Raw genomic sequence first — 16,060 nt, forward strand, 5'->3', positions numbered from 1 at the left:
AAAGGAGAGGGCTGGAGGTCAGTTGCATTTGGATTTCTGTGTATTTCCATTACACAGAACAGCCAGCCGGGACAGTCATCTCTCCACCTGGCGGCTGAGCCAGACAATACGCTTCCTTGACCCGGAGTCACGGCTCTGGGGTGACAACAGCTGGGTCACCCACAGCCTGACTTCCAGGACCTCCTCACACAGACAGCACAAACCACGATCAAGACTTAAAAGAGCAGGGGAGGAACCCGGACGCTCAAGCCAAGCGCCCCTTCCCCACCTCCCTGCCCGGTGGGGGCCGGAGATGCGCCACCTGGCACGGGGCTTGAGCTGCTCAGAGCCAAGCCTGCTGCTCAAAGTACTTGTCTAGAATGTCACCAAAGCTTCCTCCTCTGTGTCCTGGACCGGGGCCAGGGCTCCCACGGAAGCTGCGGTTTGGGGCAAACAGTCTGCACCCTGACGGGCGGGGCAGCAGCTCCCACTCCGGACGCGGGCCACGCCCTCTTGGACGCGAACACACCCCCCATTTCCCGGGGCCCACAGAGACACGCCTGTCCCTGCAGCCAAACAGCAGGAAGGCAGATTTGTACGAGTACATACAAGGTCCTGGAATTCTCGTCCGGTTGCCACACAGTGTAAGAAGCATAATTGGGGGAGGGTTGTGCAACGGCCCTAGGAGCTGGGGGTGCGATGCCAGGGCTCCCCAAATTCTCATCGCAGGCATCCAGGGAACCTGAGACAGAGCCAAACACCAACATTGCCACCTTTGGGTAGCACAGACGGCTTCTCTCTGGCAGGGGAGCAGGGAGCCCAGGTCCCTACTGGGCCAGTGGGGGTGAAGTTTAGGGGCAGGGGACCACGCCTGCAGCCACCGAGGCAGAAGGGGAAGTAGGGGCAGCTTCAGGCATAGCAGCTCCCAGTGAGCACAGGACCGCTCCCAAAGCCCCCAGGCTGGATGCATACCAGATCCAGGGGGAGGGGAGTAGGGGGCACCACGGGGGAGGCCCAACCCAACTAAAGCAGGACACCGACAACCCCTTCCCCACCCCATGGGCAGCTGGGCTGCATTCTCTGTCCCAGAGGCCCCATGGGTGGGACCATCCCTGGGGCCCTGTGAGTCACTTCCCCAGGCCCCAGAGGCCTTCAGCTGAAGGTGCCTCCCTCTCCGGCAAAGCTTCCTTTGTTCTCCTGCTGGCTTCACTTCACAACCCTTTCCTCCCCTCTGAGTTGCACACTCAGGTTCTGTGGGCTTGAGGGGCACCAGCTGTGAACAGCACAGAGGTGGGCCAGTAGTAAGCGGTCTGGCCCTGTGGAAAGCTAGAGCTCGCTTCTTGCCTTCCTCTGTCCCTTGCTTGGAGCTCAGGCTCTCTCACTTCCCCAGACACCAGGGGAAGCCGCCAATCCCCTGCACGGGTTGTGGGTGTGCACTCCTGGACACATACCAGGAGGGAGGGTGCTATGGATGCGCTCACTCTGGCCGTCACCACCCAGAGCTGCTGAACTGGCCCTGACACTTCTCTCGAATCACAAATCACAGAGAGGCTGGCTTGGCTCAGGTAACTGTAGCACCATCACTCATGCTCTCACTTCTCCATCTGCTCGGCCTCCCCTACTTCCCAGGCCCTGGTGGAGGAGCCCCATGGAAGCCCAGCCCAGGAAGAAATTCATCAAAATGCTTTCAGACACAGCCTCCAGTGTGCCTTCTCTTCTCCCCACCTTCCATCCCGAGCTGGGCTGACCACCTGGGGGCTCACTGTTCTGGGAGGTGCTTAGCTGCCAGGGCTGCAGTCTGCCTTGTGTGTGGTGAGCACTGGCCTTGAAGTCCACCAGGACTCTTGTTGTAAAGACGTAGAAGGTTAAATCCCCCCTCCCCGCCCCACCAGCAAAAGCTGTGTACAAAGATTCTCAAATTTTATTTACAATAGTAAAAATGACAACACTGGGAACTCCAGTGTCCTAAAAACAGAGGAAAGGTGGGGTCTATTAGGGACCACCACCTGACGAAATATATGTACCTTTCCATCAGTATGTATTGTCTATAGTCTGCCCGGCACTTGTAGGGCCTATGGTCAAGGAGAGGGGTTACTGGAGGCCAGGCTCTGAGCTCCCCAACTCCTTGAACCACACCTGGGATGAAGGAACAATCAATAGTCTTATTTACAGAGAAAAGGAAAAGTGTAATTCCCACAGCCAGCAAGGGCCAGAAGAGGAGCCCCAACTGGCTCCAGATCCCAGGCTCCTGCCATTGAAAAACAACAGCTAGCGTATTAATTTCATATTGCTGCCAGGACATAGCACCACAAACTCAGTGGCTTAAAACAACACAAATGTATCATCAGGCAGCTCTAGAGAGTAGAAATTTAGCCTGGCTTTACCAGGCTGAAGTCAAGGTGTCCGCAGAGAGACATTCCTTTCCGGTGACTCTAGGGCACAATCTGTTCCCTTGCTTTTCCAGCTTCGAAAGGCGGCCCACATTCCTTGTCTCATGGACCCTTCCTCCATCTTCAAAGCCAGCAGTGTAGCATCCTTAAATAGCTCTGACTCTGACTCTCCTGGAGTCCTGATCACAGTGGGCACACTCAGATAATCCAGGATAATCTCACTCTTTTAAGGTCAACTGATAAGCCTTCATTCCATCTGCAACCATACTTCCCCTTTGCCTCATAACCTAACATGTTTGCAGATTCCTGGCTTTAGGATGCGGACATTGGGGTGGGGGGGGGGGACTTTATTCTGTCTGCCACAGGTAGCAGTCTTATACAATCCAAAACTATTTATTGAACACCTACTACCTGTCTGGCACTAGTTTAGGTGCTGCTGGGATACACTAGGGAAGGAAGAAGACAAAAATCCCTATCCTTGTGGAGTTTATGTTCTAGGAGCATTTGATGGACAATGAACAAGATAAGCAAAATATATCATAGGTTAGATGATACTCGGTGGGGGGAATGAAGCAGAGAAGGGGATAGGCAGAAAGTGTGCATTGTGATTTTGGCCAGTGTGCTAGACATCTACCATTTGTCCCTTGTTCCCTGCCCTGTTCCCAGTGGCTGACATTTCTGTACAGCATGCAGGGCTTCCCTTATCCTCTAGCTTCCTTTTGGTCATGGCTGATGGGAAACCCCTTCAGGAGACTGGAGGGCGGAATGCAACTGAGGTCAGCATCCCTCATCCCTCCTTTGAAGACCTCACCCCCCATCAGGAGTCTTGCATGTAGCCCACTGGCCCCAAGCATACCTCCCTTTCCTTGCCCTTTCAAGCCTAGAGATGATAACTATGGCTGCCTCTATTAGCCCCAGGGTAACTCATGACTCCTTCTGGTTACCCTGTCCAATCTTTGTAAACCATACTTTATTCAACTCTCTTTAGCTTGTCCTAACTGGAGGGTGCCATCTGTTTCCCCAGGGAGGCCTTGCTGAGCTGGTAACATTTAGGTAAAGCCCCTAAAGAAGGTAAAGGTGAGAGACATGCAGATCCCTGGTGGAAGAGCACTTTGGGCAAGGTGGCTGCCCTGGGGTAGAAGCGTGTGAGATGTGTTTGAGAAACAGCAAGAAGGAAGCAGACGTGGCTAGAGTAAATGAAGGAGTGAGGAGTGGCAGGAGGTGAGGTCACAGGGAAACCTGGGGTAGGACAGAAGTCAGATCAGGTAGGGCCTTTAAAGAAAATGCTGCCAGCGCCCTACCTGTATCTTTTCAGCGCTGGCCATTGGAGGCATGCAGACCCTCTGGTTTCCTTCTGCCCCTGCAGCTCTCTGTCTGACGGGCTTTTCTGGCCACAAGAGTAGAGCAGGGCAGGCCAGGAGGTTAGTGTCCTGGGACAACCGATGTGGAGTTGGAAAATAAATACCCAGGTGCCTTGTCTCTTGCATTTGACAGTAGCGAGGCATGGCCCGAGGCAGCCTCTCAGAGGGTCCCCGAAGCACGGAGCCCTCATGCCCACAGCAGAAACTCACTTATTAACACACCTTGTCTTGACTTCCTTCTCCTGTCTCACTTCCTGGTTGTCCTCCCACTCCCATGCTCCTGGGAATCACCTCCTAAATGAACCAATTGTACTCAAGCTTTTGTCTCAGCATCAGCTTCGGGAGCATCTCGACCTAAGATATCCTGTGGGCCATGATTAGGACTTGGGCTTGTTATGAGAATGAAGTGAGCATCCATCACAAAGTAGTCAATCAGAGGAGTGATACGGACAGAAGGGGGCAAAGGGAGAAGGAGAGAAACCAGTGTGGGGCTATCATAAGGGTTCAGAGGTGCGATGAAGGTGGCCTCGAGCAGGGCAGAAGCAGTGGAGGTAGTCAGCCATGGTTAGACTCTGGATACACTTTGAAAGAAGAGCCAGTGTGATTTGCTGCTTGTTCACCTATGGGACCTGAGAGACAGAAAGGTGTCTAGGGTGATTTCAAAGCAAAGGAAGGATGGAGTCGCCTTTTACTGGGATGAGGAAGACTATTGTGGGGAGAGCAAAATTCAGAAGGCTGGGAGCTCAGGTTTGAGCATGTTGAGCTGAGACTCCGGTTAGACATACGAGTGGGGCTGGGAAGCAGGCAGGTGGTCAGGCACACAAGGGGGGCACTCGGGAAGAAGTTGGGGCTGCAGGTAGAAGTTGGAGGGTCTTCAGCAGATACGTAGTAGGTAAAGCCAAGACTGGATGAGGTCTCCAAGGGAGTGAGGGTAGAAAGAGTAGGGAAGAGGCCCCAGGACTGAGCCTTGGGCACCCGAGGTCTAGAAGGTAGGAGAGATAAGAAGGGATTAGCAGAGGGAGTTCCCTCTGTGGCTGAGTGGTAATGAACCCGACAAGTATCCATGAGGATGTGGGTTTAATCCCTGGCCTCACTCAGTGGGTTAAGGATCTGGCGTTGCCATGAGCTGTGGTGTGGGTCACAGACATGGCTCAGGATCTGATGATGTTGCAGTGGCTGTGGCATAGGCTGGCAGCTATAGGTCTGATTTGACCCCCTGGCCTAGGAACTTCCACATGCTGCAGGTGTGGCCCTAAAAAACGAAGACGAAGAGATTAGCAGAACAGTCTGAGAAGGAGCAGCCAGCAAGGTGGGAAAAATCAACCTGCCAGATACTGATGATGAGGTAAGTTAGACCCAGTCTGGGGCTCGACGGATGGATTTGGCAGCATGGAGCTCACAGTGACTTTAACACGAGCTCTGTGCAGTGGGATGAGGAGGCAAGAATCTAAAGGAAGCATATTCAAGAGAGAACAGGAGAAAATTGGAAACAAATATGGATGACCTTTGAGGGAAAAAATGTATCAACTTGTTAAAATTTTGTTTCATTTGAAAACAATCCCAAACCCACTGAGAAGTTGCAAGTACCATGGAAAACTTTTTTGGGGGGATGAATCACCTGACAGTATATTGTTGATATGATGCCCTATTACCCCCAAATGCTAGCGTGTGTTTTCCACAAACAGGGCCTTTCTCCTAGGCAACCACCAAATGGTCTCCAACAGCAGGAAAGTACATCGATACCTTATCAACATCTACTCTCTCTGACCCATTCAGTTTCACCAACTCTTCTGGTAGCATCCTTGATAGCAAGGCATCCAGCCCAGAATCACATGCTGCTTTTAGCAGTCACATCTCTTTACTTCCTCCAGCTGAGAAATGTCCCCCATCTTTCTCTAACTTTCATATCTTTAACACTTTTTTTTTTTCCTTTTCACAGCCGCATCTTGGAATATGGGGGTTCTAGGGCCAGGAGTCGAACAAGAGCTGCAGCTGTGGCCTATTCCACAGTGTCTTTAACCTTGGCCACAGCTTGAGGCAACACCACATCCTTAACCCATTGAGCAGGGCCAGGGATCGAACCTACATCCCACAGAGGCAATGTTGGGTCCTTAACCCACTGAGCCACAACAGGAACTCCCTTAACATTTTTGATCATGACAAGCCAGTTATTTTATGGAATGTCCTTCAGTTTTGGCTTGCTGATATTTTCTCATTGTAAGAGCAGGATATGTGACCCAGCAATTCTGCTTTTAGGTATATACTCAAAAGAAGTGCAAACAGATGACCAAGCAAATACTTGTATAGTCAATAGGTGGAAAAAACTCAAATGTCCCCAAGTAGATGAAGAGATAAACAAAATGTGGTAAATCCATACAATGGAATATTATTCAGCCATGAAAATGAATGAGGAACTGATACATGCTACACCATGGATAAACTTCAAAAGCATTATATAAGGTGAAAGAAGCCAGACACAAAAGATCACATATTATATGATTCCATTTATATGAATATCTGGAACAGGTAAATCCATAGAGACAGAAAGTAGATTAGGTTTCTCCCTCATAAAGTTACTCCTTTCCACTTTGTAATTAATAGTCCTTTGAAACTATGTAATACCCTGTTCTTCATGGAATTTTCCATCCAATCATTTATTTGTTTATGTCATTGACTTCCTACTAATTCATTTATATTGTTTTATTGGGTCATAAACAGTTATTTATTTATTTGGGGGCTCCAATTACCCCACATTTGGCCAATGGGAGACTTTTTATGCTGGCTTACATATTCTTCTGACATATCCCCATAATTTTTTAGCTCTTTCTTGTTTCCTGGCATAACACGGTCATCTCGTATTCTTCCTGTTCCAGTTCTGGAGTCGGCCCTTCCTGCAAGGAACCCTGGTTTCTTTTCGTGGAGAATGGTGTTTAGGATACAATATATACAGCTAGGTGTACTAATTGCTATTGGGGTGTCACTTTTCCCAGACTTTCTCAGTGGGCAATGCCAAGGAACATAAGTGTGTAGGGGTGTGTGTATGTAAATATATATTCATGCTTTTATGCATATTATTTCATTTTGTGTGTATGTGTGTCTTTTTGCCTTTTCTAGGGCCACACCTGCAGCATATGGAGATTCCTAGGCTAGGGGTCTAATTGGAGCTGTAGCCACCGGCCTACACCAGAGCCACAGCAACACCGGATCTGAGCTGCATCTGTGACCTACACCACAGCTCACAGCAACACCAGATCCCTAACCCACTGAGCAAGGCCAGGGATCGTACCCGCAACCTCATGGTTCCTAGTCGGATTCATTAACCACTGCGCCATGACAGGAACTCCCATATTATTTCTATATACATAGAAAATCATGAGTTCTTACCAATAATTCCAATTCCAGTCTAACACCCCACATTCCAGTCTAGTGTTCTCCCTTTTCTAACAGTGAGAAACATGGCTTCCATGGCCTTAAGTATCCAGTCACTGCCCTCCCCTCAAATTCTCAGATGCCTTCCTAATCTTCCTTGGGTTTCATCACATGTGCCAGGTCACCCCTGTACAGATGTTCTGCTCATCCCTCATGGGTTCTGCACTGAACTGTTTTCCTCTGCGGATCTCTTACTCACCCATTAGGGTGCAACCTATACTTTGAACCGTGGCCGCTTTCTCCCTTGCTCAGCCCCAATTACTAAATTTTGGCCTGAATTGTTAAAGAGAGATAGAAAAATTCTGATAAAATATCAAGCATAAAAAGTAGGTAAATATATAAATTCTACATTTACAGCTGTAAATTTGGTGTGGGGGAAAAAAAAAAGACTGTAGAAATTATCCTAAAATTATCATTGGTGTGGTTGTAGGTTAAAATGATGAAGGTTTTTTCTTTTTCCATATTTCCCAAATAGTTTGTCATATGGTTAACATTACTCTGCAATTAAAATAGTTCATGAAAAATGTAGTACTTCCTAAATCACCCCAAGCATCATGCAATGTGCTCAGGACTCATGCTGATGGTCCAAGAAGATACCCACAATTTTTAATAGAAGGTCTGGAGAACAGCAGTTTTATATCACATCAAACCTGGATCAGAATACAACGTTCTCATGAATGTTTAAAATAAAACTTGAGTTCTAGTTCTAGAGAAAGATGATACTTTTCCCTGTTTCTCCCTGTGTTGCAAGACTTAACAGTGTGCGCTGCCTCGAAATCTGGTCAAACCCAGAGGACCTCAAATAGCATACCTGCAAGTTCCTTCCTCCCTCTGCTCCCACAGATGGTCTCCTAGCCCAATAGCCTCCTTATCAAAGGGACCAGGCACAGTTCCTAGTTATCCTTAGGTATCGGGTGTAATGGAATTATTGGCCAGCCCATGGAATTATTCAAACAAGCTAATCATATTCTCTTGGGGAACCAAGAGGCACCCCACCCTCTTGATACCATGTAGCCTGCCTCCTACAGCCCCTGTTTGTTCACTCTGTTCCCAAGTGCAACCCATCCTGTGATTCTGCATGGCAGGAGTCAGGCTATAACTATACCTGACTACTAAAATGCTAGTGACCTCATGGGCACAGTCTCAGCAACTGCGTATTCAACCATCCCCACAAATCTAAGGCAGGAAGACCTCCCTCACCAATGGGGTAAAGAAGAGGTGATTAAAACACTGCCATCTAATCATAACTAAATATTTTAGAAATTACTTAATAGACAATGATTCAATATTTTGGAAATTACTTAACAGACAATGATTAAAAGACTCTTAAAGCCAGAAAGCCAAAGGTGGACTAGTTAGGGGTTTCAGGACTTGAGGAACCACAACATAGTGAATTCCTCTAGTTTTTTTTAATTTTTGGAGTATACTTGTTTTACAATACTGTGTTAGTTTCAGATGTATGGGTGTGTGTGTGTGTGTGTGTCTCTCTCTCTTTTTTTTTTTTTTTTGCTGCATCTGAAATATATGGAAGTTCCCAGGCCAAGGATCAAACCTGTGCCACAGCAGACCCAAGCTTCTGCAGGGACAAGGCTAGATCCTTAACCTACTGTGACACAAGAGAACTCCCATTTTTCAGATTCTTTCCCCATATACGTTCTTCTGGAATATGGAGTAGAGTTCCCTATGCTATATAGCAGGTCCTGCTATGTAGCAGACAGAAAACAGACTTTAAAAACATGACAGAGCCTCAGAATTCTATGGGACAATAACAAAAGATGCAACAGTCATATTATCAAGAGTCCTAGAAGGAGAGGAGAAAGAGGGTGGGACTGAAGGGTAGGAAAAGAAATACTAAGAGAAATCCACACCAACATATATCATCATCAAACCTCTGAAAATCAAATGCAACTTTTGAAAACCTTAAAAAACAGTCAGAGAGAAATAGTCCCTTACTGTAAAGAAGCATCAATTTGAATGACAATGAATTTCTCCTATGAAACCCCAGCGGTCAGAAGAGAATAGCACATTTTTCACGTGTTAAGCAAAGAACAATTAACTACAAATCCTCTATCCAGTGAGACTGTTTTTCAGGAATAAAGAGAAAAGAAAGTCATTCTTAGGTAAAGGAACGCTAAGAGAATTTGTGGCTTGCACATCTAGACTTAGATAAAGCTTTTCGAACAGAAAGACGATGACAATAGCAGAAGACTGGATCATTCAGAAAAGAAAGAAAAACAGGGGAATGGGTAAAAATAGATGGAAATACAATAGACTATCCTTCACCTCATGAGTTTCTTTAATCGTATTTTGTGGTTGAAGCAAAAGTTATCACACCACCTGATGTATACAGAGGAAACACTTAAGACTGTAATGTCTAACATGTGGGGATGGTAAGAGGATCTGAATGGGAGTTTGGTTTCTACCCTTCACTTGAAGTGGTCAAACGTGGACACCAATAGACGACGATAAATTATGTATGTAAATTGTAATACCTAGAGCAACCATCAAGAAAACTATACAAAGCAATGTACTCAAACACATCATAAGGAGTTCAAAATGAAGCTCTAAAAATGCTCAAATAGCCCACAGGTAGGCAAGAAAAAAGCAACAGAGCGATGAGAATCAGAGGCAACAAACAGAAAACAAATAATAAAGTGACAGGCTTAAACTCTAACACATCCATAAGTACTTTAAAAATAAATGCTCTAAATTCACAAATTAAAAGACAGAGATTGACAGAGTGTGTAAAAAACACAACCCAAGGATATGCTGCCTACAAGAAAGTCACTTCAAACATAGCATCATAGGGAGGTTAAAAATAAAAGGAAGGAAAAGACATATCATGCAAACATTAATTTTTTTTTAAATTGGCAAAGATTTTTTAGATTTGACACCAAAGCAAAGGCAACAAAAGCAAAAATAAACACGTAGGACTACATCAAACTAAAAAGCTTCTGCACAGCAAATGAAAACATCAACAAAACGGAAAGACAACCTACAAAAATGGAAGAAAATACTTGCAAATCGTATATCTGATAAGGGGTTAATACCCCAAATATATAAAGAACTCATATAATAGCAGAAAAACAATCTGATTTTTTAAATGACAGAAAGGAGTTCTCCTGTGACACACAGCAGATTAAGGATCTAGCATTGTCACTGCAGCAGCTTGGGTCACTGCTGTGATGTGGGTTCAATTCCTGGCCTAGAAATTTCTATATACTACAGGCACAGCCAGAAAAAAAAAAAAAAAAAGGCAGAGGATCTGAATAATCATTTTTCCAAAGAAGACCTACAGATGGCCAACAGGTATGCAAAAAGGTGCTGCACATCACTAATCATCAGGGAAATGGAAATCAAAACTACAATGAAATATCACCTCGTTACCTGTTAGACCAGCTATTATCAAAAAGTCTAGAGATAATAAGTGTTGGTGAGAATGTGGAAAAAGGGAACCCTGGTTGGTAGAATGTAGAGTGATGCAGCCACTATGGAAAACAGTACGGAGGCTCCTAAAAAGGTAAAGATAGAACTTCTATATGATCTAGCAATTCCATTTCTGGATGCTTACCTGAGTAAAGTGAAAACACTAACTCAAAAACATTTATGATCCCCAATGTTCATTGCAGCTGTACACTAGCCAAGACATGGAAACAACCTAAGTGTTCATTGATGAATGAATGGATACAGAATATGTGGTATATTTATACAATGGAATATTATTCGGCCATAAAAGAATGATATCTGGAGATCCTGTTGTGGTTCAGTGGAAATGAATCTGACTAGTATCCATAAGGATGTGGGTTCGATCCCTGGCCTTACTCGTTGGGTTGAGGATCCAGTGTTCCTGCGAGCTGTGGTGTAGGTCACAGATGCAGCTCGAATCCCACATTGCTGTGGCTGTGGTATAGGCCAGCAGCTGTAGCTCCAATTTGTCCTAGCCTGAGAACGTCCATATGCCACAGGTGCCAACCTAAAAAGAAAAAAAAAGAAAAACAAAACAAAACAAAAAAAAAACCAAACAAGAAATCTTGCCATTAGCAACAATATGGAAGAAACTTGGGGGCATTTTGCTAAGTGAAATAAGTCTGACAGAAAGAAATACTGTATGATCTCACTCATACACGGAATCTAAAAAACAAAACAAAAATGAAATAACCAAACAATAGCACACCAAACTCAAAGATATAGAGAATAGATTGGTGGTTACTAGAGACAGGAGGTGGGGGCGTGGGAAGATGAGTGGAGGCAGTCAAAAGGTAGAAACTCCTAGTTATAAATAAGTCCTGGGAGATGTACTGTACAGTGTGGTGATTATAATTAATAATATTGTATTATACTTTTGAAAATTGCTAAAAGAGTAAATCTTGAAAGTTTTCATCACAGGAAAAGAAATTATGTAACTATTGTGGTGATAAATGTTAACTAGACTTACTACAGTGATCATTTTGCCATATATACAAATACTATCAGTTACATTGTACAACTGAAACTAATATAATGTTAAATGTCAATTGTATCTCAACAAAAAGGGATGGAAGAGATACATCATGCAAGCTTTAATTTTAAGACAACAGGATTGACTATGTTAATATCAGATAAAGTAGATGTCAGAGCAAAGAAAATTATTAGGCACAAAGAGGGATATTACTTAATGATGAAAGGATCAATCCGCCAAGCTCTCATTACCCTTAATATGAGTCATTACCCTTAATATGAGTACCAAACAACAGAGCTTCAAAAATATATGACACAGGAGTTCCCGTTGTGGCGCAGTGGTTAACGAATCCGACTAGGAACCATGAGGTTGCAGGTTCGATCCCTGCCCTTGCTCAGTGGGTTAACGATCCGGCGTTGCCGTGAGGTGTGGTGTAGGTCACAGACGCGGCTCGGATCCCGCGTTGCTGTGGCTCTGGCGTAGGCCGGTGGCTACAGCTCCGACTGGACCCCTAGCCTGGGAACCTCCATATGCCGTGGAAGCGGCCCAAGAAATAGCAAAAAGACAAAAAAATAAAAAATATGACACAAAAAGTGATAAGAGCTGAAAGGATATAGGCAAACTCACAATTAAGGCTGGGGATTTTAACATCTCAATCTCGGCTATTGACACATTAGGCAGAAGAATGGCAAAGGAATAGAACTGAATAACACTAGGAACCAGCAGAATCTAATTGACATTTATAGAGTATTTCACCCAACAACAGCAGAACACATTATTTGCAAGTACCCAGGAAACATTAACCAAGAGAGACCATATCCTGGGTATAAAATAAACCTTAACAAACTTAAAAGAATTGAAATCATATAGAATGTGCTCTCTAACCATAGGGAATCAAACTAGAAATCAATAACAGAAAGAAAACAAGAAAACCTCAGAAAACTTTTGAAATTAAACAACCTACTTCTAAATAATCCATGGATCAAAGAAGCCTCAAAAGAAAATTTAAAAATAAATCACCGGGTTAAAATGAAAACACAACATGTCAAAATTTGTGAGATGCAGCTAAAGAAGTGATAAGAGGGAAATTTATAGCAGTAAATGCTTACATTAGATAAAAAGGATGGAGATCCCACCATGGTGCAGCAGAAATGAATCCAACTAGGAACCATGAAGTTGTGATTCTATCCCTGGCCTTGCTCAGTGGGTTAAGGATCCGGCATTGCCATGAGCTGTGGCGTGAGTTGAAGATGCGGCTCGGATCTGGCATTGCTGTGGCTGTGGTGTAGGCCAGTGACTGTAGTTCTGATTCAACCTCTAGCCTGGGAATCTCCATATGCCATGGGTGCAGCCCTAAAAAGCAAAAAAAGCAAAAAAAAAAAAAAAAAAAAGGAAAGAAAGAAAGAAAGAAAAAAGGAAAACTCTAAAATCAATCATCTAATCTCCATCTCAAGGACCTGGAAAATGAACTTAAAAGCATACAAATTGGAACCAAAAAAATAAAATGTTCTCTAATTGCAAATGATGTGTCGTTGATGAGTAAAATCCCAAGAAATTCACCAAAAACCAATCAACATACAAAAACCAATTGCAGGGTTCCTGTTGTGGCTCAGTAGAAACAAATCCAACTAGGAACCATGAAGTTGTGGGTTCGATCCCTGGCCTCCCTCAGTGGGTTAAGGATCCAGTGTTGCTGTGGCTGTGGTGTAGGCCGTCAGCAACAGCTCTGATTAGACCCCTAGCCTGGGAATCTCCATATGCCTCAGGTGCGGCCCTCAAAAGACAGGAAAAAAAAAAAAAAAAAAAAAAAAAAAAAAAAAAAAACAGAATATTTCTATATACTCACAATGAACAAGTAGAAACTAAAATAAAAATACAATACCATTTAAAATTGCTCCAAAGAAAATTTAATACTTAGGTATAAATCTAACAAAATATATAAAAGTTCTGTATGATGAAAATTACAAAATACTGATGAAAGAAATCAAAGGCCAAAATACTTGGAGAGACATACTATATTCATTGATGGGAAGACTCAACATAGTAAAGATAACAAGTCTCCCTAAAATGATCTATAGGTTTAATGCAATTCCTATCAAACTCTCAGTAAGATTTTTTTTGTAGAAAAAAGTTATTCTAAAATTTATAAAACTTGGAGTTCCCATCGTGGCTCAGTGGTTAACGAATCCGACTAGGAACCATGAGGTTGCGGGTTCGGTCCCTGCCCTTGCTCAGTGGGTTAACGATCCGGTGTTGCCGTGAGCTGTGGTGTAGGTTGCAGACGCGGCTCGGATCCCGTGTTGCTGTGGCTCTGGCATAGGCCAGTGGCTGCAGCTCCGATTCGACCCCTAGCCTGGGAACCTCCATATGCCGCGGGAGCGGCGAAAGAAATGGCAAAAAGACAAAAAAATAAAATAAAATAAATAAAATAAAATAAAATTTATAAAACTTATTCTAAAATTTTTATGGGAGGACATACATCCTATCTTGGCTAAAACAATTTGAAAAAGTATACAGTGAGAACCCAAAGGAAAAAATAGAATGAACAGATGAATGCAAATATAGAAGTTTGGCATATGAGAGAAGTGACTTTACCTTTTTTTTTTTAATTAACAGCCACACCTGCAGCATATGGAAGTTCCCCAGCTAGGGGTCAAGTCAGAACCATAGCAGCCAGCCATAGCAACTCAGGATCTGAGCTGCATCTGCAACCTACACCATAGTTCACAGAAACACTGAGTCCTTAACCCACTGAGCAAGGCCAGGGATGGAACCCACATCCTCACAGAGACAATTCAGGTCATTAACCCGCTGAGCCACAATGGAAACTCCTGAGGTGACTTTAAAATGAGTGGACAAAAGGAACTATTCAATAAATATTGTTGGGGCTACTGGCTACACATACAGAAAAATATAAAATCCCCTCCCCCCACCATTTCACATTATATGCAAAAATACATTTAAAAAGAATTGAAATTCTAAGTGTGAAAAGCAAAATGTGAAAACTTTAAGAAATATAGGTGAATTTCTGCTTCTGGCCATCATACGCAACTTAAACAATTAGAACACTCAACAAAGTAGAAAATCAACTATTTCCTAACAGAAAAAACAACAAGCAGGGCAGAACTGTGATGTCTGAGAGAAAGGAAATAAATGAAATGGACTCTTACAATCACTTTAGCTTTCTCCTTGGAGGCATCTTCTGGATTGTGCCACAAGGAGAAGATTCAAACAGAGCATGGCACTCCTATTCAACTGAGAAGGCAGAGTTCGGAGAGGCTAAGGGGTCTGGAATTCGCAGGACATAGTAGAGAAGAAAGAGTTTAGGTACAGAATGATCTCCAGAAATATACAAAGGCATTCCCTTGAGTCTTTAGTTGCAACGAAGCTGTGCATATATAGAGCCAGACTCAAAGAGGCTAGATAAGGAGCAACTACCAGGAAAAGAACAATTATAAAGAAGCAATCAGTGGAACAATTCCCAGAACTCACAGGGAGCTGGACAATGTTAGAATTCTAATAGGCAGAGTAGAGAGAATTCACTGAACACAGAGGTCATTCAGTAGATACCCCAGAAGGAGCATAGTGTAGTATTAGAGCTAAACTAGCTCTAGCATAAAAACTATTCTAGACCCACCCTAACAAGTGTTAAAAAAAAAAAAAAAATGCCTCAAGGAGTTCCTGTTGTGGCTCAGCAGTTAATGAACTTGACTAATATCCATGAAGACAAGGGTTCTATCCTGACCTTGCTCAGTGGGTTAAGGATCCAGCGTGGCTGTGGCTGTGGCATAGGCCAGCAATTGTAGCTCTGATTCAACCCCTAGCCTGAACCTCCATATGTCATGGGTATGGCCCTAAGAAGACATATATATATATATAGCCTCAAATGTGTCACAGAAAACCAAGCTGCCAAAATAAAACTTAACTCTCTTTAAAGGAAGACAACAAAATCCAGACACTAAACAATGTCTTGTATTCGGTAAAATATTATTAAATATATGAAAATATGATCTGTAACCATGAGAAAAATGAGGCAATATATCAGAAACAACAGGGATGATAAAATTATCAGACAAAAAACTGAAATAGCTTCTTTTTTTTAAGGATATAAAGGGAACAAAATGAGACTAATGGAATACATAAAGAGAAGAGCCAGGAGTTCCTGTCGTGGCTCAGCGGAAATGAATCTGACTAGTATCCATGAGGTCGCAGGTTCAACCCCTGGCCTCGCTCAGTGGGTTAAGGATCTGGCGTTGCCATGAGCTGTGATGTAGGTCGCAGACGCAGCTCGGATCTGGCATTGCTGTGGCTGTGGTGTAAGCCAGCAGCTATAGCTCTGATTTGACCTCTAGCCTGGGAATTTCTATATGTTGTTGGTGCGGCCCTAAAAAGAGAGAGAGAGAGAGAGGAGAGCCAAAGAGAACTTTTAGAGATGAAAAATTTACACTTGAAATGAAAATTTT

General features: G+C 43.8%; 1 protein-coding gene across 1 annotated transcript in view; it reads right to left on the bottom strand.

Annotated features, from left to right (window-relative positions):
* Window positions 19-16,060, bottom strand: part of LOC100623157 — a 267,694-nt gene continuing 251,652 nt past the window's right edge. The window contains exon 7 of the transcript XR_002344634.1: window positions 19-721. The gene's annotated coding sequence lies outside the window, so the exon portion shown is untranslated. The remainder of the gene's footprint in view (window positions 722-16,060) is intronic.

Source organism: Sus scrofa, chromosome 6 (assembly GCF_000003025.6).
Source record: "Sus scrofa isolate TJ Tabasco breed Duroc chromosome 6, Sscrofa11.1, whole genome shotgun sequence".
NCBI classification, from domain to species: domain Eukaryota; kingdom Metazoa; phylum Chordata; class Mammalia; order Artiodactyla; family Suidae; genus Sus; species Sus scrofa.